This window comes from Triturus cristatus, chromosome 1_1 (genome assembly GCF_964204655.1).
Source record: "Triturus cristatus chromosome 1_1, aTriCri1.1, whole genome shotgun sequence".
NCBI classification, from domain to species: domain Eukaryota; kingdom Metazoa; phylum Chordata; class Amphibia; order Caudata; family Salamandridae; genus Triturus; species Triturus cristatus.
This window is the reverse complement of record NC_140579.1, coordinates 918,194,596-918,221,624: the sequence shown is the minus strand read 5'-3', so window position 1 is coordinate 918,221,624 and position 27,029 is coordinate 918,194,596.

The window sequence follows — 27,029 nt, the reverse complement described above, 5'->3', positions numbered from 1 at the left end:
AGCAAATCCACAGAAAATCGCTATTTGGGATTCGCTAACGGTATGCATGTAACTGTTGGATTCGCATTCGTTATTAGGAAATTGCAAATTAGGACATCGCAAAATTGCAATTTCCTATTAGGAAATTGCAAAGTAGGAAACAGAGCTTTCTGGATGCAGAATGATGATGTCACAGCTCAAGTGATCTATAATTTGCAGGGTGTGGCCACAAACCAGAGACCTAAAAAGCTACTGGAAGCAAGGAGCGCCCCTGCATCACTGCTGCAAGTTCATCACACCATTTGCAGGTAGATCATGGCTGCTGAAGAGGGGAACAAAGACTCAGGCACCAGCAGGAAGAGAAAGGTCAAGTTCTTTGAGAGGGAGCTTGAGGTTTTGACCGAGGAATGTGTCTCTCACATGGACCAACTGTTTGGGAAGGCCTCCCTCACGGTACCTGAGGACCAAAAAACATGACTCCTGACCAGCATCCTGGAGAAGGTCAACTATCTAGGAGTAACATAGAAGACCATCTCTGAGATCCGCAAGAGGTGGTGCGACCTGAAGTCTCTTACTAGGTAGAAGCTGGCCAGCAAGATGGCAGAGAGATGTGGGACAGTTGTAGGACCCTTACAACACCCTCCTATGACTCCCATGGAGATGCTCATAGAGGGGACTCTGGAACCTGAGAGTGTGGCGGGAGTTGCAGATACAGACACTTCCAATCCAGCAGGCACCAGCCAGGGTAAGTCATCAACCCTTTATGTACCAAACATGACATAATGTTAGCTAACACATATATCGCACGTCACAGCATGCATAACTCCATTGAGGTGCTTAGCGCACCCAGGAAATGCATCATGGGAGTTGGAGTACACATCATAACCTTGCTGTACTGTGTGCTGATAACCACACTAAACATATCTTTACAACACGAACATGTCACAAACACATGCTGCAGAGTCACAATAATAATATGCCCAAACAGTAACCATTTATTTACCCTAACTATATACATGCATTTCCACAGATCACAGCCTGGACATGCCAGAACCCGTGACAGCAGAAGGGGCTACTCACAGTGAGGTGGTCCTTCAGGCAATGACACGACCATCCCCTCAGCCCATCACCCCAACTCTAACTGGCAGGAGAGCCATCATTTCATCACTGCCAGAGTTTTAGGGCAGCGATGAGGGACAGTCACAAAGCCTGGACCCAACAACATCTGAGACCAGGACACAGCGAAGGTGGAGAGCCCATACCTCAGCAGGCTGTCCAGGGACTGTGTCAGAAAACATGTCGGATGCACATTCTGAGTATGGTGGCCTGGAGAGGTCAATCATCTCCAAACAGCGCCTGCAGACAAAGCACATTTCATCAGTCAGCTGCAGTGCATGTCCAAGTCACTGCAGAACATGGAGAAAGAGCAGGAACAGTGGCTAGCAGCAATTGAGAGGGAGCACCGTGTGCAGCATAAGAGGCACAGGCAGTTCCTAGCACAGTTTGACACATTCAACTGGTCCATCAACTGGCTGGCAGCCGCAACATCAACTCTGGCAAGGCTGTCAGTATCCAGACGGACATGGCGTACTGCTGTCACGACGTTGCATGTGGCCAGTGCAAGCCACCACCACACTGGAGAACATCCAGACCCACAACCTCTGCATCCCCAACATCCAGGCCCTACCTGAGGGCGAGGAGGGCTCTAGCCTCAGTGGCAAATACGTTCACAAGCCAGGCAATACCAGGCATTCACGACCCCACACATCTGGCAATGACTCATTGTCAGTCCCACAACCTAGTGGTGCTGCTGACAAAGCACCTAACTCATGGGGCCCTAAGAAGTGACTCTCTAGATAGTCAGTCAGATGAGATGTCTTTTTTTTCACCTTATTTAATTTGTTGCTCTTATGTTAGCAATGTATCATCCACAAGGGTGCAGTTGATCCTTGCTTGCCAAAATGTTGTAGCCATCTGAATGAAAGGTGATCACTCAATTGTGCAACAAGCAATACTATCATGTGTGATGTCTAATTTTTAGGATGCTTTCACATCTCTTACCTCGGAAATAGTTGTTGTTTATCTCTGTGCGTCGTGCACATTCCTCTGCTGCACATGTGCCCTCCTGCTGCACCTGTAGTGGTGATAAGTCATCATCAGAGTCGGATTCAGACTCCGTGAGGATGTCATGCAAACCCTTCCTCATTGTGATATTTATTGTGCAGTATGGCACATATGGCGATTATCTTGCAGCATGTATCCGGTCTGTACAGTACTGCCCCACCGGTCTTGTGGAAGCAGCAAAAGCGGGGCTTCACGATCCCAAATGTCCTCTCTATGATGGAGCGTGTTGCCCTGTGTTCCCTGTTGAACTGTCTTTCACTTCTTATACGCAGAGTCAGGTATAACATGAGGATCCATGGAGGTAAGACAAATGCACTGTCACCTTAAGGGCATAAGAAGGTACATTAGGTCACATTACACACAACGGCCTGGCCACTGTATGCATTGAGTCTCCAATTATCTTACCTAGTAGGAAGCCATCGACAAATTCACCCTGTGCCAGTCTAGAATGTAGTCCATTGTGGCGGAACATGAATAAGCTGTGGGTGCTGCCTGGGAATTTGACCACAAGGTCTGTTATGATACAGGAGGTATCACACACAGCCTGCTTTTTTGAGTGAATGTGAACTTTTCTTGTTCCTTTATATGTACTCATTTGGGGAGCGGGGACATATGGAAATATGTGTACCATCAACACAGCCAATGACATTTATGAACTGCGCTACCCTGAAGAACATCAGTTTGCTTTGTTGCAATAATTGAGGGTATTGTGGAATGATATATATTGGTCGACTTTGCTCACCATGATGTCCAGGAACCTGCGAAGGAACCTTGACAGAACACTTTATGACACCCCACCCGGCATTGCTATGACCCCCTGGAAACTGCCAGCGTTGCTTTTGAGTATTGGAGCCTGTAGCTGAGGTTGTAACTTGGGAATTAAATCAACTTTCGCCTGACTACTGAGTCTGTACCTTTCATGGTTCTCCTCCTCTCTCTGCCCGAACAGGGTGACCCACACTCTAAATTTCATCTCATGTCTCCTCCTTCTCTGCCTCACAGCCAAAATCTGCATTTTCCTTGCCCAAACATACAGGACCACCATTCTGAAAGAACCTGATGTATTTTGGGTGCCTTTTTATAGTTTGCACCTCATTACCACCTGATCCGATTGCATTTCCTAAATGGGCATTTTGCGACTAGTCACAATTAGGACATCTGTTGTACATGCACTTTTTGCGATTAGCAATTAGGAAATCGCTACGTGCGATTTCCTATTTTGAGATTACCAAAATGAGATTTCTACTTGGTAGGAATCGCTTTTTGCACCACCACAAAGGCCTTTCGTCATTCTGACGTGCCACTTTGCATTTCCTAACAGCCCGAAATAGCGATTCACACCATTAAAAATATGAAAGATGCCTTCGTACATTTGGACCTTTGAGTGGGCTTCTTCATGTTGTCTATAGCCATAAACATATGTTCTGAGCCATAGGGCTGTTTTGGGCATTTATTTCATTGGGCATTTCGCCATAAGCTGGAGGCAATGGTGGTCAGGTTTTAAAGGTCAACGTCTCTTGGGTTTATGGAAGCAGACACAGCAGGCACTCTAGAGAGAAATAGACACAGAATGGCATGGATTAGAAAGAGACAGGAAGGGAGTGGGAGAAGGTTTGAACATTTTCACCAGGTCTACTTTTAGTTCCCACTGCAAACCTACTAGGCCATGCATCTTGATTCAGGGGTGAATTAGCTTAATTAATGTGCTTGTTGTATCACTTTATTCCTTTATGGTTTCTTTTTCTGCTCCAGAAGGCACAGGAGGGCCACTTCAGAGATGCATTAATATACTTTACTAGCATAGCATTATTGACCCCCTCCCCCGAACTTTATCCTGCAAACCATGGCCATGCCTTCACATTGACAAATTTCAAGTAGGTTCACATGTCTATAATTGTTAAACATCTTTGAGAGATGTGTATTTACACAGGATATGTAATGGTTCATCTTACCAACAAGCCTAGTTTTTTTGTGGGTCAGTGTTTTTATCTGTAGTCCCAGTTTCCATCTAGGCGCAATTTTCTTTTAAGTTGAGAATCTTCTCGGTCATTGTCTATGGGATTTTAAGTAGGGCAGGTCCCTTCAGGTCTCTGGCCGGGCAGTAATTGAAAACTGACTTTTAAATGGATCCCAACAGAGCTATATACTCATATTTTTAACTTTACAGACAAAAACAGTGAACGATTTTTCAATAATGACTGTAAAAACATTAAGGTAATCCATATCAGAGATGTAGTTCCTGTTTGCATTTTACATGTTTTACTGAAACTTGAATTCTCTAAGAGTGTTTTCTTTTTCCAAGAATTTGTATTTCTGAAGTGTTTTGCACAGCATATTACTCTTGTACAGTGCATACTGAGAACTGAAACACCTCTATGTGTCTGTCTGAGTTAGGGTTGTCAGGTTGTGTGTATGTGTTTATAAGAAGGCTATGATTTGGAGCTCTGGAGTTGAGGTTAAAGGTAGTGGGAGTTTCCTCTCAGTGCCTGTCGATAGGTCATAAAGGTGTTTAGAACACATGCTCCTCCAGTGCTTGGCCTGGCTGCAGACTGGTCACGTGTGACAAATGTAATTGTAAAGATGTGCAAAAGTGTGTGATAAAGTTGCAAGGCTGTTGGAATATTGATAGTGGTGAAAGTAAAAGACAATGCACTGCTTAAAGGTGAATGGCTGTGTTAGGTGTGTGAAGGGGATGGTGAAGTGAGGGAGATGCAAGGGGGTGCACTCAGTAGGAGAGTGTGAAACGAGGGTGCGGAAGCAGATAGAGAAGAGGTGTAAAATATTCAGATGGATGATTTTAGAAAGCTCTCGGGAGATAAGCGATGTGTCTATCGTTAAGAGACTGCAGAGGAAAGTGGTGTAAAGAGAAGAACATGAGTGTCTAAAACACTCTGCTGATCACTACCTTTCCACAGTCCTTAGCAATGTTTAATTAAGAGTCCTACTTTCAGAAACATTTTCAATTTAAATAATTTCACAAAATAATAATTTCTACTCATTTATCTGCTACTGCTAACAAGCATTGTTAAAGCCAATAGTTCTGACTTCTTTTCCATAGTAGTGTGAGATGTCTGTGTTGGACCTGTCCCTTTTTGCTGAGTTATCCCCAAACATTTTGCCTTCCTCCTACTTTTTTTCTGGCCTTTTTGTTGGCATTAGGACTCTGGGCACTTTACCACTGCTAACCAGCGCTAAGGTGCATGCGCTCTCCCCCTAAACATGGTATGATTGGTTTACACCTTTTTGGGATATTTAATTTACTTGTAAGTCCCTTGTAATGTGGTATCCATTATACCCAGGGCTTGTAAATTAAATGCTACTACTGGGCCTGAAGCACTGCCTGTGCCACCTACAGAAGTAGCCTTTCAATCCTGTCACTGGCCTGCCACTGCAGGGCCTGTGTGCGCAGTTTACTGCCACTTTGACTTAGCATTTAAAACAACTTGCCAAGCCTTAAACTCCCCTTTTATTACACATACGTCTCCTCTAAAGTAGGCCCTAGGTATCCCTATGGGCAGGATGCTGTGTAAATAAAAGGTAGGACATGCACCTTTATGTTTTACATGTCCTAGTAGTGACAAATACCCTATTTCGCTTTTCACTGCTGTGAGGCCTACTCCTCTCATAGGCTAGCATTGGGAATTCCCTTATATACTTTAAAGTCATTATTCCTGATCAGAAAGGAGTGGAGCTGCTATGTTTGGTATGTTTAGAATAGTAGTGATAAATCCTACTTACTGGTGTAGTTGGATTTCCCATTACTATTTTAGAAATGCCACTTTTAGAAATGGGCATTTCTCTGTGCTTTCTTTGCGCTTTTCAGTCTGTCTCCAATGCACGACTTGGCTGGATGACTGCTAAATTTTGTGAATACTTTCTAGACAGCCACAACACAGGAAGGACTGTGTATGACAGGGGATACAGATGCATTTGTCTGCATACTGGTGGTCTTCCTGGGCTGGGAGAGGGAAAGGTGGTTCACACTTACTTTTGTATAGGTTGTGTCCTGCCCTCGCACAGAGGACTGATTTACTCCCTACTGATCGTTTGGTGCCAGGAATGGGCTGTAGGGGATTGCTGCCCACTTCTGAGGTTTCCTTTGATACCACTCCTTCATCAATGAAATTTTTTAGTATAAGTACTGGAGCTCTGACCCAATGTTTTTAGACACTGTGTGGGACTTGTAAACAGATGCTGCTGGCTCTACAATCTGCACATTGCCAGGAGGACTGCTGGGCTGGCAAAAGGAACCGCCATTTGGACTACCTGCTTTGTGTGCTGGCCTACTGACTGCTGGGCTGCTGGAGCGATTGCCACTCAGCAACTTCATTTTATGTGCTAGCCTGCCTGCCTGCTATCCCTTTGTACCCCAAGTATTATCCAAGGACTTGTTGACTTGTCCCCTGTCCTTCCACTGTCAGGGCCAAAAAAGATTGCATTCCAGCCCCTCTTCAGTGGGACTCTGTCTCTAGGGAGTCCGGCAACGGCAGGCCAACCAAGGAACCATAACTATAGCTCGTTGTTCTGCATGGTTTCCAGTGAGCGCATGGTGAGTGCTTTATTGTCATACAGCACATGTGGAGGGCTTTGTTTTATTGGAAATCTGAAGAGAGGGGGGTGCTTGATCAAGTATTGCTAACCAGCTCATGCTAGATACGCCATAATTCCTTAGAGAACGGGAGCCTCTCACCCTATGAGAAGGCCCATGCCTCTCCCTGCTGCTGGGGCACTGGTGAAAGGCTTTCAGTGTGACAGAAGCGCCACCTCTCGGGCAGGTTATTGCCCGTAAGCCAGCCTGGCCCCCAAGCCAGCAAGCTCGCAACACACACCTGACTTTTTGAGAGAAGTTCCCAAGCAGAGGAGTTCCCTGACCGAGAAGCCCCCTTTCAAGGCCGACGCCCAGGTCACAAGTGACTCCGGAGGCGCCCAGGCTGAAAGGGGCTGTGCTTTGTTTTGGCTGCTCCACCCTGCGCATGCGGGCAGCTGCATTTGGTATTCTGACAACGGGGGCCTGAGCGAGATCTCCCTGTGTGGTTCTGCAGTTAGTGCCTCTATCTTCTCCTTTGGGGACAGACCGTGGAGGCATTGTTTTCTGTTCTCAGTAGTGGGGGAAACCTCTGTAGAGGACCCTGAGAACAGAGCAGGGCCAAATTCTGAGGCAGAACTGCTTGAGGACTCAAGCAGGTTACCATATCACATGTAGTAGGCACGCAGGAACTCCTGTGCCCTACATTTTGGTTTATGAATGTACTAGTTTTAGCAAAGCTCACAGAATTTACCGTTACCAGCCTCATAGGAGTGCAAGTGAGCTGTGCCCCATGTTTGATTATAAGTCATGATTCATGTGTTGGTTTCTAAACAAGTCTGTATTACCTGCAAAGTATTTTTGATATATGTCCTTTTTTTAGCACTGTAGTGATCAGGATAACGAGTACTATCTGCATAATTGCATTATTTATGATTCATGTTGTTTCTGGTCTTGTGTTATGTACAATATAGAACACTATTTTATATACCTCGGTGTGGAGTCTTTTTCTGTGGTGTATTTATTGTGTTGCTGTGTTGCACATACGCTTTACACATTGCCTTTGTTGAAAAGCCCGCCTGCTCAGCCCAGGCTACCAGAGGGTGAGCACAGGTTATCTTAGATGTGTAGCTAGCTTACCCTGACTAGAGTGGTGGGTTCTAGCTGGCTTAAGTGCATACCCTAGCAAACCAGAAACCCAATTTCTAACAGTCTGGTTGCGTTAACGGGAAGCTTAGTGAGAGGCACTCAAATTCTAGCCAGGGAGGCACTATAACAATAGTTAGGTGGCAGGCTGTATGACGCACAGGATTTTTGTGTACATGTTTTAAGCCACATCATTCTATTCAGATCACCATAAACACGTATACTGAGTACTGCATTAAATAAAATGATGTTAAAATGCACTGATTAAAACAACATCATTTAAATAGAATTCATTTGTGACCTATATCTTCAGAAACTTTGTTAAACAGTTTGGTGTGCTTTTAACAGCAACACTTTTAAATGTATATGCTATTGGAGTCTGGCATACAATTTTCTTTATAAAAATAGCTATGGCTATTAATTTATAGCTTTTGAAGCTGCTTTTAGTTTAGCTGAAGTACTGGTTGAAAACTTAAGAATGACACTTGCTAGCTGCATATCTGTCAGGTTTAAGTATTCTTTAATAACCTAGGCATACAGCCTAATGCCTACGTGACAAAATGATGGGATTATGCTTTAACAGCAGAATATAATATGTGCCAGAGATTCTGTTTTATTATTGCAGAGATTGCAGTGAGATGCAGTGGTTAGTTTGTAAAATATGAAATCCAGGTGCTCAAATGTTTGGCAGGGGCCACACCCACTTTTCCCAGCTCCAACCACATCCTCCACTGGCTTCACCCACTTACTCTATTGGCTCCACCCACATCCTCAACTGACACTGCTGAAACCCTGATTTTCAAGTATACATCCACGTTCCATCTCCTTCCTCTTGGATCATGGCATATTCCCTTTCTAAAGGAAACTAAACGCGTCTGCTGTGCTTGAACAAGTTCACTTCTATGGCCGACGCAGGGCAATGAAAAGTGCACCATGGTTTCTGCTGCACCTAAGCAGTTTTGAGTACAGCATTCATTATTCAACTACACAATAAGTTCTTTGCAGGAAGTTGTGGTTTTGGCATAAAAAACACTATATTGTTGGACAGAAATTTTGCGCAGCACAATTACTTTATATTTTAAATCCATCAAACATGATTCGATCGCGATGCTAGGAATGCTTCTTGCATCCTGTCCTGGAGAAATCAGTCACTCACGACATCCAGTGGTATAGGTTGTCACATCTTCCCTGCAGACACTACTGTGGGCCAATGTTGCTAAACAATCTGCCCCAGTAACAAGGTCAGCCTCCTGTTTCAAAACCAGCACTGCCCACGCCCTTCCAGCCTCTGTTGTGTCCTGCGAGACACGTTCTAGTGTCTCGACAGGCACAGAGTTAGTAGCCACTCCCCTATGGGAGTGGGCACTCACACACCCCACACCCATTCCATCACCGGCGTCACGAGTGACGTGACCCGACTAATAAAGGGGCCCGAGTGCACGTGCTCGTGGCCAGTTGAATGACTACAGATACTGTGTCTGCGTCAGTCCTTCCCTAGTATGTGGGCCTAGGGCCCACAACACAAAATTTCGCGACGAGGCGGGTCTACCCCGCGTGTCCCCGAGCAGCAGCCTGGCTATCCTCTGTGGGGAGCGGGCCCCGTTCAGGGCCCCCTAATGTCTGCGTGCCTTGGGCGTGTGCGGCGACTGGGCTGGACGACGGACACCCAGCGGGTGTACTGGCACCCACACGATGCGCCTCTGCCATCGCAAGAAAAGGGGGGAGAGTGCTTACGTGGTGAGGGCACCCCCGGTGAGGAGGCGCACGACGAGCCGGAGGGCCTGAGGGGAGCATCTGAAGAGCCTGGGGCCTGGACGAGGTGAATAGGTGATCGGAAGCCCACCCCGCAAGTGTGCGGAGACCGCATGGTGCCAGGCCATCGCCGCGCTGAGCCCCAACAGATGAAAGTGCCGAGCGGAGCCCACCCGCATCGGTCGCCAAGGCCCGCCGTGCGGAAGGTGAGCCCGTGGAATGCGAGACGTCGTGGGCCTAAGCGAGAGGAGTGACCCAAACGGCATGCTGTCAGCGGGTGTCCACCCCGCATCTGAAGTGCCGGTGCACTGATCAGCCGGAAGGTGAGCCTGCGAGGGGAGGACAGAGAGCGTAGCAGCGACCCTCTCCATCTCAACCCTGAGGAGAAAGTAAACCCTGTCCCGAACCTAAGCTACTCCAACCCCACCCAGCGCAGCGAGTGGAGCGAAAGAGGCTTCGGCAGCCGCCTCATGTGCGGGCGAAAGTAGAAGCAGGGTGCGAAGCCGTGGCGTGACCCATGCCATCAACCTGCCGAGGCCCCGCAAGCAAAGAGAAGCGGAGCGATACATCAGCAGAGCCCCGTCAGAAGTCTCGAGCAAGAGGTGTGGAGCTGAATACGAGAAAGGGCCGCAATAGCTGCAGGCCGTGATCACAGGAGTGACCGAGCCCCGTGGAAGCACCATCGGCAGCTCCGACTGCTGCCTTGTTGGGCGGAGTCCCGAAGGATGGTACCACCGGCCGGCAGCGGCAACCCACACCCCGAGCAGCTCGTATGGGGAGTGAGGCTGTTAAGTGACTGTATGCGGATGGCGTCGCAAAGAAAAAGAAACTGAAGACCTCCAACACTGAAGGTGTATTTCACGTGACTGTATGGCCCCAAGAAGATTTAATAAAAAGAACAAGAGAGAAAACTTACCGCGGCAGGTATGTGTTGAGTAAATGAAATATGAAAACTTCGTAGTAATTCTTTTATTCTTCAAAAACCAACACGACGGCTCCAACAGCGGAGCCGGCAGAACATGTAGAGCGTTGCGTGGTCAGCTGTCAACTGTCAAAGCAGAAGGCAGCTGATCACGTCACCGTTGGAACGTCACAGCTGATACGGCGTATCAGCTGGGACAACAGTGAAAAGAACTACGGTGTCCACGCAGGGACACATGAAAACACAACACATCCCCCTCCTTATGGAAGGGAGAAACAAGAATGCAGGTCCTAAACGTGGTTTAGGTTACTCACAAATAAAGTCTCTCAAACTCGCAGGAGGGCCCAGGATTCTACCTGCCCTGCTCGTAGTTACTGGTAAAGCATTGTTCAGTTCTGGTGTTTTAGGCAACTTGCGTCTACCTTTGTCACCTTTGGGACTTGACATCGCGATCCGTCCAGGTGGAGTAACCAAAGTTTGGTCAGCACTGGTCGTAAGATCCTCTGGCATCTCACCCTCTGAATCATAGTCAACTGCCTGCTTGCGCAAGTTCCTGTTCTCGGGTTCAATGCTTGGGTAACCTGGTCCTGTTGGGACCTCCATTGTTTGTTTGACTGCAGATAATTTTGAAAAATGCCACACTCTTCCATCACTCAGTAAAGCAGAGTTACAGTATATCTTACGGACTTGGTACGGTGGGGTATACTTATCCTGACCCTTTGCGATATGTCCACTTTTCTTCACCTTCACAAAGTCACCTTCATTAAGCACTACTGCTTTATTCCCATGAGTTTTATTGTAGTACACCTTTGCCCTCGCTTGTGACTCAGCAAGCTTATTTTGTACCAATTTTAATGACCAGTCAACCTTCCAGCCGCCTTGATCCAGCATACATTGTCCTTGGACAACGGTGTCCTTCCCCGCATCAGTTCAAAAGGACTGTGTCCCGTTGTTTCACATGGGGTGATCCTGTACGCCCATATTGTCTTCATTGTTTCACTCTTCCATTGCAAGCCGTTGCTATTGGCTATTTGTATTATGCCTTTAATTACTCTATTGAACCGCTCAACGGCCCCATTACCTGCTGGGTGGTAGACAGATGTGGTCTTGTGGCAGATGTTGTTTTTCTTTATGTACTCTTGAAATATCTCAGAAGTAAATTGGGTACCGTTGTCACTTACAACTAATTTGGGTAGGCCCTCACGACAGAAGATACTATCCATGAATTTCACGATGTTTAATGCCTCAGGATTTTTAGTGAACAGTACCTCTGGCCATTTACAGAAATGATCTATTACAACACAGACATACCATTTTTCATGTCCCTCAGTTATAGGGCCCATAATGTCTATACCAATCCTCTCCCACGGCATGCTTGGACTTGTCAATGGATGGAGAGGTGGTCTGAATGTGACTTGCGTTTTGTCTGCTGACATACAAAGGGCACATTCCCTCACTGTGCGTTCAATTTCCAGGCTGATTCCCGGCCACCAGTATAGGTTTTTAACCCTCTCCTTGGTTTTAACAATACCCAAATGTCCTTCATGGCACACTTTTAGTAGTTTGTGCCTAATCTTGTGGGGTGGAATGAACTTACCACTTCTAAGTAGGAAACCATCCTCATATGATAACTCATTTTTCACCTCCCAGTATGCTTTGAGCTGTTTGTTCAGTTTATTCTTGGTACACCAGCCGTTTTTTAGCAATGATATTACCTGCACGATGGTGCAATCATCCTTTTGCTCCTTGAACCATTCATCTCTGGTTATACCACAGTCCTGCTCCAAAACAGCTGCTATAGTACTTTCTTCCACCTCAGTAGGTAGCTTTTCACTTGGACATACCACTGGCATTCTACTAAGGAAGTCTGCGACAACATTTTTGATTCCGGGAACATATTCGATCTCATACATGAAATCAAAAATGCGGACCGAAAGTCTTGCTAGACGTGGTGAAGCTGTGTACAAACCTTTGGTGGTGAAAACCTTTGTTAACGGCTTGTGGTCTGTACATAATGTGACTTTGCGACCCCACACAAAATGTCTAAAGTGTTCCAAGGCCCACACACACGCCAAAGCTTCACGTTCTATCACTGAAAAATTATCTTCAGACGGGGTGAGAGAGCGTGAGGCAAAGGCTATGGTGAACTCTGCACCTTTGGAGTCTTTTTGCGTAAGAACTGCCCCCAAACCCTTGTTGCTTGCATCCGTTGTAACAAAGGTTCTAAGGGACGTATCAAAACCCTTGAGGGGTAATGCTGCGCACATATCATCTTTTATGTTTCTGAAACATTGGTCACAGTCTTCCGACCATATCAATCTGTTCTTCAATTTAAGGAGTTGCCTCATATGTTTTGTGTGAAAAATTCCTAATAAATCTCGCGTAGAATTCCACTATTCCCAGAAATTATCTCAGTTCATCTTTGCTGGTGGGTACAGGCGAGTTCTTAATGGCGTCCATAAGTTCTTTCTTTGGGCTAATGCCATCACCAGTTATCCGATGACCAAGGTAGTTGACAGAGTTGCAACCAAATTTACATTTATTATACTCAGCAGTCAAACCTTTTTCGTTCAATATTTCAAGCACCTGTCTCACTTTCTTATCATGTTCATCTTTTGTTTTTCCCATGACTAAAATGTCATCCTGGAAGATCAAAATGTCATCAAGACCATCAAACAAATTGTGCATTAATCTTTGAAACATTGCGGCTGCAGAAGCTAAGCCAAAAGGTACTCGTGTAAAACGGTTGCATCCAAAAGGCGTAATGAATGTGGTGAGTTTTTTACTGTCTTTATGAAGCGGCACTTGGTGGTAGGCCGACTTCAGATCGATTGTCGAGAACCATCTTACACCTTTCGTCGTGGCTAACATCTCATTAATCTTGGGCAGAGGATACTGTTCAACCACAATGTTTTTATTAAGATCACGCAAATCAACACACAATCTTAATTTGCCATTAGGCCGTTTTGCGACCACTAAAGGTGCGACCCATTCTGAGGCCTCCACCTTCTCAATTATTCCTTCACCTAGTAGATTTCTGAGTTGTTCTTTGACTTCTCCTTTGATGGCAAAGGGTATGTTTCTTACTTTATGTACTATTGGAGTGGTGATTGGTTTTAGTTTGATTTTGTGCTGGTACCCCTTAAGTGCACCTATCTTCTTGCTGAAGACCTGCGGAAACTCGTGACATAGGTTATCACTCAAACCTTGCTGCTCAGCCACTATTAGTACGGGGTCCTGCTTCCTGGGATCCAGTATAATTCCCAATTCACCCTGGTCCATCCACCCCAGAACAGATGGCCCAACTTTCGCTACATAGAGTTTACACATTGACTCTCTACCTTTGTAGGCAAACAAAAGGGCTCGATAACCACACACCTCAATGGGCTCACCTGTGAAGGATTTTATCACTATGTCAGGTTTGCATAGTTTATCTCCCAATCTGTCTTTAAATTTTTCCATCCACACCTTTTCATTGACAATGGTGTAGGGTGAACCAGAATCCGCGACTATACTAATGTTTATGCCTCCAATGGTCATTTTGCATATAGGTTTTTTAGTCTTCGTAGCACTCACATATGCACCCTTACCATCATTTCCATCCTCAATGTTGAGAACAAACATGTTCATATCTTCATCTTCAGATACATCTTGTTTAATTTCTCTATCCTCAGCCACTATTTTCACCTGTTTAGTCTTGCGTCTGTTCCAAGCTTTCGAAAAATGTCCCTTCAGCCCACAATTTGTACATTTCACTTCTCGTGCTGGGCATTTTAAGTCATTTGCCAGGTGGTACGTGCTTCCACATCTATAACAGCGCCCCCAGGCTTTAGTGTCATGCTTTTGATTAGTGGTTTTCTAACCCCCCTTGTTCCATTTTTGTTTCATAGTGGTTTTTAGGTCACTGACTTTGCTTACAATCTCGCAACTTTTCTTCTCTTTTTCTTCGTTGAGAATTGCCTTGGCGCAACGGCCAGTAAGTTCAGCCTTGCGAGCTATGTCAATAATATTTTGCAGTGGATATTCACCCTTGGCCCACAAATTGTCTTGGATGTTTTCATTAGAACCCTGCATAACAATCTGGTCCCGGATGAATTCATCGTGCAGTGCACCAAAACAACAATTCATTGCAAGGGTCTTTAACACCGACACATAATCATCTATTGATTCTTCCTTGCCTTGCTTTCTGTGAAAGAACTTGTAGCGATCCACACCTACACAAACAGTGGGTTTATAATACGTATTCAAATCATCTATGGCATTTAGGAAAACATCACCCTCATTTTCTGCTCTTATTTTTTTGTTAATGGAGTTGTATACCTTTATGCCACCAGCTCCAAAACAATGCATTAGCATCTTGTACTTTTTCTCTGGCTTGACTTCGTCATCCTCCTCTAAAGTTGAAATATAATTCAGAAAATACTCCCTCCATTCTTCCCACTTCAGAGTAGGTTCGCCACCCCCACGCAAGAATGTTTCTGGTGGAGATAAGTTCCAAATGCAGCCGGAAGCCATGCTAGGACCCAAAAGCAAGGTAGGTAGGAGGGTATCCTGGCCCATAGGAATCAATGGGAAGCCAGTTACCATTACCGAATCGGTAAATACCGATTCTAAATTACCGACCCATTCCGAATCGGTAAATATTACCGATGGATTACCTACATATCATTTACCACTTCATAAATACCGAATCGGTAAAATTCGGTATTTATGAAGTGGTAAATGTTAGGCTACCTACATATGGCCCTAAGTGATTGTGAATAGTTGATTATAAATAAGACTCCCACTTTTCCGTTTTTACTAATTTTTACAGATAAATACAGACAGAAAATAGCGTGGTTCCTGTCTGTATTTATTTGTAAAAGCGGAAAAATGCAGAAAATTGTGCTTCTTTTCAGTGATTCTCCAAGTTATCATTCATGAATTCAGGGCCAGTAGCTGTGCAGATTGACAGCATAGGTAGTCTAAAAATAGGTTGAGATTTCCTTAAATAACTCCTTATCTCAACATTTGTTTGTATTATAATGCCTATATTTTCATTTGGGTGTTTTATTTTATTATATTTGGCTTTTTAATGTGCTAAAACCAGAAAGCAGCGAAATATGTGTGCACATTTATATGTAAAATTAATATGGAAATATACAAGTTATGGCTTAATTTGTTCAGAAAACTCAAAACAAATATGGATAAATACTGATAAGATGGACAAAAAATAAATATGGATAAATATAGACAGAAATGTAAAAAAAGTAAATGCCATAAAACTAGGAGTCCCAATTATAAATAGTATATTATGTGTGACACACGTTGTGCAGTACTGCAGTCGTTGATGTGAGCTGGCACTCAGGTCTAGACCTGGCCCTTATAAATAACTGGACAGCACAAATTAAGCACTGGTGAGATGTGGACTGAGTACCTCTCCATTCCTGTTTTATTTCCCAGTAATCAAACAGGCTGAATCTAAGTCTGACAATATTCTTTTTAGGTCGAAGCCTACCAGACAGCATAGCTGTCTGGCTGCAAATACATATTGGGTAGATGCTTAAAGCTGACATAGTAATGCATTCTGCCCATTGCTTACTATTGACTTTGTGTTTTGTCATTCATATTTGCTTACTTTCTACTCACTAGCTTTATTTGTTTTAGTTCATGAAGAATGTCTTTGTCTCTCCCGTGGAGCATAGCCTGTTAACCACCTATCTGATTGGCTCCTTCTATTCTTCCATGAGTGCTATATTTTCAGGAATTTCTTTTTCATGAAGCACTCCATAAGACTGCACATGTTTTTACGATGTCTTCTCTGTGTGGGCCACGTTAAGCCCCATGCAGGCGCTCTTCGGGTTGCTGTCAAGCACTGTGTGCTTCTGTGGACCATCTTCAAAGCCTGGATGTAAGATCTGATCTTCTCAGGGCCACAAGCCAAATAAGTTTGCAGATTTTGCTCATTATAGTGCCTGCTTAAGGAACATGTGAAGACACAATTTTAAGAGCTAACAGTCCATGCCCCTGTAATGTCATGGCCGCTAGGCCCACATACTTGGCATTAAGGCACGCACACACTGTATGTAGTATGGTGCTGGATAACTGGCCCAGGGCATGTGCACCCGGCCCCTTTTATTAGCAGGGTCACCTGCCCGGTGACGCCTGTGATGGGTGGATGTATAGTGTGGGTACATCACAAAGCCTAACATTAGAACATGTCAAGCGGGACACTACATCTCTCCCAAACTTTATTGGAAAAGAACCAAAGTCCAAACTATGACAAAGAACAAACAAGAAAAACACAGCACCACTGAGTCTCTTCAGGCCATCTGCCGTGCAGTGCTGGATCTCTGGACCGCACAGCCAGGAGGTTTTAGTCCACCTCAGTGATGTCATTTGGAACGGCCTGGTCTCACAGTATTGGAGACTATTTACACAGTTCAATGTGGGTGCATCCAGAGCGGAGGTGGAGTCCATTTCGCAGATCTTCTTGAAGGCACTCAGGCTCCGGTGGACTGTAAACCTGCAAGACAGAGGATGACCTTGATGGAAGAGGGCCTTCCTTGAAGGAGATGCTTCCCATTGCCCACTTGCAGAGCAGCTTCAGACTTTAATGTCCTGCCTTGACTCCCCTTTCAAAGGAGTTTCCTTAAGGCCCTTTCTGCTGGGCTGTTATGGGACCATGTGGACTGTGCGGGGCCTCTCGTTGGCTGAACTACCAACAGGACCACAACCAAGTCGCTCTTGCAGCCACAAAGTGTGGTGTCTCAGGGTCTGTGTGCTCTGGCCGTCTGGACTCAAGTGCACGTGCCTTCACCAGATAGTTTTGGGTGACCAGTTTCTCTCTGCGACTTCTGTGCTTCCCGGTGCCTGTTGTGGAGCTGCTACACGCCCATCTCTCTTGTCAGGGTACCCCTCTCACCGAATTCCCTTGAGGTCCTTGCCCCTGGATTTTGATGTGAATGTGTGGGCATTCGGAGCCTCTCATGGGCCGCACTGAGGGATCACTGCAGAACTCCCAACAGGGCCACAGCCAAGCCTCGTGCAACCCAAAGGGTGGATAGTCCAATGGTTGAGTATGCTCTCTTCGGCAGGCCACAGGTTCATGGGGGCTCACAGCAGCCGCTGCAGATAAGAGCGGTGGGGCCAGGTGAGAGGGGATTTCGAGAGACGACTATGAGGGGAAATTAAATAAATAATTAATTTCCTCCCGAAGTCATCTCTCAACATCCCCCCTCACCAGGCCCCACCGCTTCACCGCTCTTACCTGCAGCGGCCACAGCTGGTTCACAGAAGGTCTCTGGATGGCCAGCCTCCCATAGCGCCAGGAATGCCTTGTTGATCTCCAGATGTTTCAGGTGTTTTGGATCCACTCTGGTGGTGTGATGCTCTTTAGGTAATGATGGCGATTACCTTCTTACACTTGGGCTACAGGTGGCGATGTCTTGCTTGGATTGAGAAGGACTGTAGGGACTTCCTAGCCACTTGTAGTTTTTTCCTATGGCATGTGCAGTTACTAGCCTGGATGCCATCTGTGTCAAGCAGCCGTTTACAGGTGTCTGATGGTAGCACTGTGAAGCGTGGGGCTTGGACACGGTTCGCTCTTGCTAGCGGCTTACAGTTGGTCCACCTGCGGAGCTGTCTCCAGTGATGTCTCTGCACCTCGGTGGCTGGCTTGAATTAATGGATGCTCTCTCCGGTAGTGGCATTAGTCCTCGATCTCATCGCCCTTCTCCCTTTTTGCTTGTGCACCTGTGGTGGTTGTTCACCCTGTGGCATCGTGCCACTCATCGTGCCACTCACTGCTCCTCAACTCCTTCGCAATGCGGTGTCATGCCATGCTCTTCTCAAATTCCCACCTGGTTCCTCACAGTGATGTGGCGTTATGCCAAGTGTCTCATGTTCACTCCACATGGAAGTCTCGCTGTTCGCGTCCAGTTTTTAGGATGATGTATTTTCTTTGCTGCGGACCAGTCGCAGGTCTGTCCTGTTGGTAGGACATGCTTCTACTACTCATGGACCTCTGGCAGGCCCCAGCTCCTCCTCAGGGATCTTCTCTGTGCTCCTCTATCTGGATGTAGGATTATCTGTCTTCCCTCTCTTCACTCGAGGGTGTATCGCTTGCGCCTCGAGCCTATGTCATCATGGCACTTGCTGCTTCCTACATTCAGGTATGCTTGGCAGGGTCAGTCACTTCATGTGACATGCTCAATGCTGGGCCAACAGTGGCCATTCTGTGCAGCGGGCGGCTGGCTGGCACAGCTTCTTTCTGTTCAGCAGCACTTCTTCTCTGCAGAGAGGTCTCTTCTGGGCACCGGCCCATGCTATCAAGCATCTGGGTGCAGGCTTCGGTGCACCTTTGAAATTGCACTTTTGGTCTTTTATGGGCACCCTATTTTTGCACTTAGCGTGCCTGTTTTCCAGACTTGTGGTGGTGGCCATTCACCACTGGGGGCATGCGGTGCTGCTCTTAGTTACTTGACGCTACTCTGGGCTGGGGCAGCTTTGGGCTTCTTGGCACTCTTTTAGCAGGGGTTCCCAATCTGTCCCTTTCAGGCCCATAGGCAGTCCAAAGGGGGTGTGCTATACTCTCTTTTAGTAGGGATCCAGTGCAGGGACTATCCGTCTCTTCATTAATGCCCTCACCTGACACCTTGTGTGCTCACTCTTCATGCCTGCAGTGGTGGCAAACAGCCGCTAGGGGGAGGCTGGGTTTTCCTTTCCAGTCTCTGCTATTTCTTGGTGCAGTGCAGGCTATCAGTCTTGCAGCTAGCTCTCTGTTTGCTCTCGAGCCCAATAGTGGGGCTCAAGGGAACAGGGTTGTAGTTCTCAGTTCTCAACTCGGCTGGCTTACTAGCAGAGCTTTTGTGGAAGGCAGACAATTTCTTCTGTCTAGGGAGGGCAAATAGTCTATGTTCCTCCCTGCAGTAACAAGAGACAGCCACAGGGGAGGGGGGGTGCTCTCAGCTCCCATCTAACCTCCTCCTCACCTATTGTGCTGGTTTCGGGCTTTGTGTGAGTGTTTTAGTAGGGCTTCCTAACCTTTTGCTGTGTTTCTAGTCTGAGGAGAGGTCGCGTGGCACTGCAGGTTGTGTTTATGCCAGGCGGCCAGTCTTTAACCATGCTAGCCCCATCTGGGCACTTTACACAAATCACTATGGCCAGTTGCGGCGCATCAGGCGACTGCCAGGTGGTGCTGCAGTCCCCACTTCGGTCAGGCCACTGCAGTTTCCTATGTCTGCAGGCCTTATAGCTCAGTCAGCCATGGTGCAGGAAGGTGCTGGAGATACAAATGCAGGGGCACACAGTGCCGGTACGGTAATGCAGCTCCTGTAATGCACACTTTCCTTTCGTGCCACCACAGTAGACTCTTCTTTAGGCGAGGCATCTTTGCTTTCACGAAATTGCATCCAGCGTGGGGGTCACGTCATTCCAGAGTCAGTCAAGGTGCGGTGTACTGGAGATGCAGGTTCTTTGTTGCGGGTGCCTGCACTCGGCAACTTGTCTCCGTGACAAATGGCTGCATGCTGGGCAACTTACAGGCGCCTCTGTGGGTAAAGGGGTGGGGCATGCTACACTTATTTGCATATGGCCATGTCTGAACTGGGGTGGCGTGGTGAGCAAAATAACGATGGATTAAACCCAGATCTGTGACTGGGGGTGAATGTTTGCCAATGTGCAACATTCCGTCCATCATCTTGTGTGTTTTGCCATGCTACACTGGCCCACTGCCTGAGGATGTTGTAGTTCTTCACTAATGCCAGTCCTTTGGCCTGGCTCGGAGTGACCAGGGTTATTTCCAGTGTTTATGTTTTTGCTTTAAGTGCCGGGCCATGGCAGACTTTCCTAGGGCTGTGGAAAGCCTTGCAGCTTAAGCGGACTCTAAATCAGGACACGCTTGGAAATTCGGGGCAGCAGCATGTGGACATTCAGAGCTGGTACAGGCTCTGTCCTACTGCTAGCTGAGCGTCGTCCTTAATAGTCCGTAGGTTACTTGGATGGCAGAGTGTTACTCACCAGGCAGCTATACCTCTTCCGGCACCACAGCTTACAGAAAGCAGGTGAGGTGCCGCACTTGCACAGCAGCTATCCGGTGAGTTTGCAGAGGCACTCCTCAGTCACGGCAGTGACCGTTTGGGCTTAGACATTACAGGGGAATTCCTCACCCTATTCATTGAAGGTCTACAGTGCCAAGATGCCTTGAGTACGGTAACATGAGACTGCATTTACCATAATGCCCGGGGCGAACCTTGCTGGGAGGTGAAGCGGTGTGCTCCTGCTGGAGCGAGGTTTTCCCTAAGAACTGTATACCTCCTCCATTTCATCATTTTGAATTAACATGAATAATTGATTAACATTAATAGTAAAATGGTTTGCTGTGTTTAATTAATCAACATTACTAATTAGAAAATACACGTGGGAAACGCATTTGCATGGCTTGATTGATACGTAAACTAATTTCATACGCATACTAATGTCAGATATTTAGAATTTGCATGTTATATGTTGCTTTTGTGATGACATTTGTGAATCGTGCTTTAAATTGTGAGTATAAACTGCAATGTGTGTTGCTTTTGCTAGATAAATACACACACACAGAGGGGTTAGTGAGGGAATAACATTTTAATAGTCATTTCCATGTATTAATTACGTTTTATGTTTCTTTGCTTAAGTTGACCTTTCTGGAGTGGCTACAAAATGGCTGCCATCCCTATTTTGACGCCCCGACAAGACACAGAAGTCACTGAGTGAAGTGCGCCTGCGCTAAAAGATGAGCAACAATAACCTCGTCCTGACCCCAGGCAGACTGTACCCGTGAAGGACATCCTGGGAGGAGTGCCAAGCCTCAAACAAAGGACTTTCTTAAACTATGAACTGTTATAATTGATGACACTAAGGACACAACCCCGCATGGGAATCAACATGCCCTGAATGGACTAGAAACAGTGGCTTATTTATTCATAAATTGAGAAGCTGCATCTAATGCAACATTTAATGCATGGGAATCAGGAAGAATGATCCTGGTTCAACCAATCAAAATTGTTCTAAAACATGTACTGAAACATTTGTTGATAAAATTTTATTATAAAAGTAGACTAGAGAGAGTAGGACATTACCGCTTCCATCCCTTGCACACCATCACTTTACCAGATTGCCCGACGTTATGCTGACGGAGAGGACGGTAACACTGCTGGACAGCTGCTTACCAGAGACTCTGATGGACTGATCTGATGCCCAATTAACTTACGAACTGATTCTTTGATTTATGGGCATAGAGACGAAAGATCTGAATTTGACATAGAGGACGCCATTTAGCCAGATTAGGTAAATATGCAAACTAAAATATTGAATGCTATATGATTTCCTTATGCTTTAATTAGATAAACATATTATTGCATTTAAAGAACTGTGTCGGGTTATTATTTGAAGTATTTCAATGTATATTGTTTAGAAGAAATAAGTGTTGCTATTCCCAGCAACTGGCTGATCCATGGCCAATAGTATGGGAGGAACTGCTAGGTTATAATGTATTGAGATCCTGGTGAGGTAGAAAGGTATAGGCAAACTTGTTGTTACTCATCAGGTGATTGGTGAAATCCTCCTCCCATTTCCAGCGCATGGAATAAAGAAAAGACTCCCCTCTCTCGAGGACCATTGATCTGAAAGTAGAATGAATGATTGGTGTTATGGGCCCCACCAGTGAATGAGTGAATGAAATGTGGTCTGGTCTGTAGCGAGGGGATTTGTGGTATTCAGCGCTGGAGCAGTTTTCTTGGTAGCAGAATGATGGTTAGCTATTGTTTTGGGTTTAGCGACGATTGCTTGTAAATAGCTTATTGATTATTGATTGGTATTGATTTATGTACTAACACTCTATGTTGAGTCGCGTTGAGTTATATGTTGTTTGCACGGCTTCTGGGATGTGGGAAGTCGGAAGTTTAACAGTTCCGTAGTAGAGCAGAGGCAGATGCTGCTCTCGGGAAAGACGGGATTGTTATAGCCCTGTAGGCACACAGGGGAAACGTGTGACAAGTGAAGTTGCACGGCTGGGTTCGATTCGGTGACATCGTCGTGTGTTGCCGAAAGAGACATTTTCTGTGTGAGAGAAGTGTGTATGATAGCGAAGGTTACCTGTGAAATTTTGGTCTTTAAGTACCAGGAAACCAATTGGCATACCGATAACGCTTATCACTGAAAAGGTAGCAGGTGTTGTCTGAGCTTGTTAGAAGGACAAAGCAGAGGGAAGCGCTGCTTTGTTAACGTGTGTCATAATTCTGTAGTAGGACAGACTGTTCGCTGTTCTCGGGAAAGACAGGATTCTGTGCGTATGTACTACATTTTCATGTATGAATGAGTGTGAATGAAAAAGGCATTCGGGTTGATTGCGAAACTCTAGGTTATTTCTAAAATACCAGAGAAACAATTAGCTAATGCTTGCTAGAAGGGTGAAGTAGAGGGATGTGCTACTTTATCAACGTAAGTAACGATTCCGTAGTAGGGCAGAGGTAAGCGCTGCTCTCGGGACAGACGGAATTCTTCACCGGCGGAGAGAAGGAGCTCCGTGAGGCTTTGGGTGATTCGCATTACAGCTGAGTGTGGAACCGCTGCGAGGACTCACTTAAGGAGCCCGCGTATGACCTGTTAGAGTGAGCTGGTACGCGAGGCCATGGCTCATTAAGGTCCCCGAAGAAAATTTCAACAGTGTCCCCTGTGTGTGCCAAGCGACTGGAGCTGCCCTGACGAAATCGCCATAAATATATTAGGCGATGAAACATGTTGGCACTACATAATGGTATGCATATTAAGCAACCTTTTTAAGTTTTGACTTGGGTGCACATCGAAGGAAGAATAAAGTTTGAACCTATTGAGGGTGCATCCTCTTCAATCTTTTATCTTCACTATTCAGTCGCACTTGGTATGTGATTTCTTCACCACGTACCGTCACAGCTTTGGTTTATTTTTGGACACTTTTTTCATTTATTATTTTTTGGAGCGTGATGGCAACCAATGATGATAAGAGTGGGCAGAGCTGATGAGTACCAATCAGCAGGCTCAATTGGTGGTGCGCACGTGAGGTGCCATCTCGTCCCTTTCACATTTTTTTCATATTTTTTCTATTATTTGTATTAGAAAAAACACCCGGTGTATTTTACGCGAGTTCATGCACCTTGAGGTTTGTCAAGGGGATTGCCAGAAGTAAAACTCTTATTTTTAAATTGAAGGTGGCTAGCTTTGTTGGTGACTACCCCAAAAAAATTTTTTTTTAAACGGGGAGTATCATATACCTAAAGTGATAGGATCTGAACCACAGCTAACAATAAATTACCTTACCTTCTAAGTTCTAGGCCTGTGTTGATAGATATTGATTGAGAGGAGGGCGGCCTAGGTTCTTTTTCCCTCTGTAGCTCCTTATTGTGTATACCACTCAAGAGTATCCCAGGAATCCTAAGACAGGAGCTCCCGACCTAGAGGTAATGAAGAAATATGAGCAGGTTATGGCATTTCTGAAAAATAAGGTACCCCCTAGAGAGACTGATTGGGTAAAAATTGACAGAACCCAACAGGAAAGCAAGGAGTCAGTACATGCATATTATGAGAGACTAATTCAGGCTTTTAAACAGTTCAGTGGAGATGAGAACCTGACTGATAAAGATTTGAGCCATTTAGTATACAGATTTGTATATGGTTTACGCCCAGAAATTGGTGATATGATAAAGCAGCATACAGTTGATTGGCAAAATAAGAAAAGAGATGAAGTTTGGAGACATGCAAAATATTTCAGTGATGAGATTGAGGCAAAACAACGAAAGCTGAAAGAAAAGGCAATGTGGGCACAGGTAAAGGTAGCTGAACGACAGGAAGCTCAATTGGTAGAACAAGCGAACAATCCAGGAGTAAGACCCCGATTTGGTACAGGGAAAGGGAAAGGTAATATAGAGGAAGCCAAAAAGAAATTCCCATGTCACAATTGCGGTGAGTTAGGGCATTGGAAATCCGAGTGTAAGAACCCTCCAAATACTAATATTGAAAATCAATCGTTGAATCCACAGGTGCGGAAAGAGGTGGGTGGTCAACTGCAGCAACAGCAGCAGGTGGTTACTTCCCAGAACCAGGTGCCAAAACCACCTTTTCCACAGAACAGAAACTCACAGAAGTATAGTAAAGAATCGGGATTCTACAATGAAGAACAGGTAAATAAACCATCACACGCTCGCACTGTTTCGCAGTACTGGCTGCAACATGATGAGAGTGATTCAGAAATGGATTAATGACGGTGCCGAAGGGAGGAGGAAGAGTGCGTACTTGGCGCAACTCTAGAAGTAGACCGGACAGGACCATTTGTAGATGGGAAGATTAATGATGACAACATTATTTTCCTAGTGGACACTGGCGCTACTCGATCTACTGTTAGATCAGCAGATGTTAAGAATCTTCCTCTTTCGAATGAAACAATCCAAGTAGTTGGTGTATCCAACCAACAGTTAAAAACGTACCTTACAGAGCCCGCAAAGGTTAGTATAGGGAAATTTTCTGACATGCACCGATTTGTGGTGTGTGACACCAGTCCTGTGAACTTGCTAGGTAGGGACCTGCTGTGCAAGATGAACTGCACTATATTTTGTACTCCGGATGGAATAGCTTTTGAAACACCAGATGAGGATGTATTGTACAAAATGACCATAGCTAACAGAGAATGTGAAACTATTGGAACATATGCAATATTTAATCCAGATGAACTGCCCAGAGAATTGAAACTGTCTGTAAAAGCAGAGGTTTGGGATTTTACCAGAGAAGATGTAGGGCTAATGAGAAACGTGGACCCAGTAAAAATTACTGTCAAAGATGGAGTTAGTTATCCGAACATTCCTCAGTACAGATTGACACCTGAAATAATTGAAGAAGTAACTCCAATAATTGAGAAAATGATCAAGCAAGGAATTCTGAGAGAAATATTGAGCAGTCCATGTAATTCACAAATAATGGGCCTGAAAAAGCCAAATGGGAAATTCAGAATAGTGCAAGACCTGAGAAAGGTAAACAAAATCGTTGTACCATGCTGTCCCATTGTGCCAAATCCATCAGTGATTTTGTATCAGATTCCCCATGATGCAGAATGGTACACAGTAATTGATTTGTGCCATGCGTTCTTTTCCATTCCATTACATCATGACAGTCAGCAAAGTTTTGCATTTCGGTTCGGAGACCTTATTTTGGCATGGTGCCGAATCCCACAGGGGTATACAGAAAGCCCCTCAATATTTAATCAATTGTTGAAAAAGTCATTGGAAAGTCTACAAATGCCCGAGAGTTCAGTATTAGTGCAGTACATCGACGACCTTCTGGTGGCGTTGAAAACTCGTGAAGCTTGTGAAGTAGACACTATAGCCTTATTAAATCACCTGGCAGATGGAGGACTAAAAGTGTCCCCAGCCAAACTGCAGTATTGTAAGAAGGAAATACAGTATCTGGGACATAACATTGAAAAAGGATTGAGGAAAATAACAATAGACAGAATCAGAATCATAAAAGGAATGAGAGCCCCCATGACTCAAAGAGAAGTGAGAATGTTTCTGGGAATGGTAGGGTACTGCCGCCAGTGGATCAGCAACTTTTCGCTGATTGCAAAACCTCTGGTACGGCTAACAAGGAGTGATGTAAAAGATCCCCTTGAATTGAACAAGGAAGAATTGGCAGCATTCAAACGATTGAAAGATGGATTGTGTGAAGCCCCAGCATTGGGTATGCCTGATTATGAAAAAGAATTTGAGTTATATTGCAGTGAAAGAAATGGATGTGCACTTTCTGTGTTAATCCAGAAGCATGGAAGATTGAGGAGACCGATTGCATATTACTCATCGATGCTTGACCCAGTAGCTGTAGGCTTACCTGGATGTCTGAAAGCAGTGGCTGCAACACGTCGAAGTTTGGAGCAGAGTGAAGGAATCGTGATGGGATATCCTTTGAAAGTGTTTGTACCTCATGATGTGGCGATTCTTTTAACAAGGAGTCATACTCAGTATATGACACATAGTCGGCTGACTAAGTATGAGAAAGTCATATTAGGCGCAACGAATGTGAGCCTTGCAAGATGTGTGAATGTGAATCCAGCAACGTTGTTACCTGATGGTGAGAATGTGGAAGTGAGAGATGAAGCAGATCATGATTGTTTGGATGTGCTTGAGTATTGTACAAAACCACGACCAGACATAAAAGATGTACCTTAGGCAGAAAATGATTATGTAATGTTTGTTGATGGGTCATGTTTGAGAACAGAAGAAGGAGTGTTGAGTGCAGCATATGCAGTGTGTATGGTTTCCACAGTGATGGAAACATCCTATCTGAAAGGAGTAAAATCTGCCCAAGTAGCAGAGTTAGTGGCTCTGACTCGAGCATGCAAAATTGGGAAAGGTGTGAGAGTGACTGTGATAACTGACAGCCAGTATGGCTTCGGAGTTGTCCACGATTTTGGCTAGTTATGGCTGCAAAGAGGTTTCCTGACCTCAAGTGGAACTCCTATAAAGAATGCTGAAGTGGTTGGAAAGTGGATTGAGGCGATACAGCTGCCTAAACAAATGGCTGTGGTGAAATGTGCTGCCC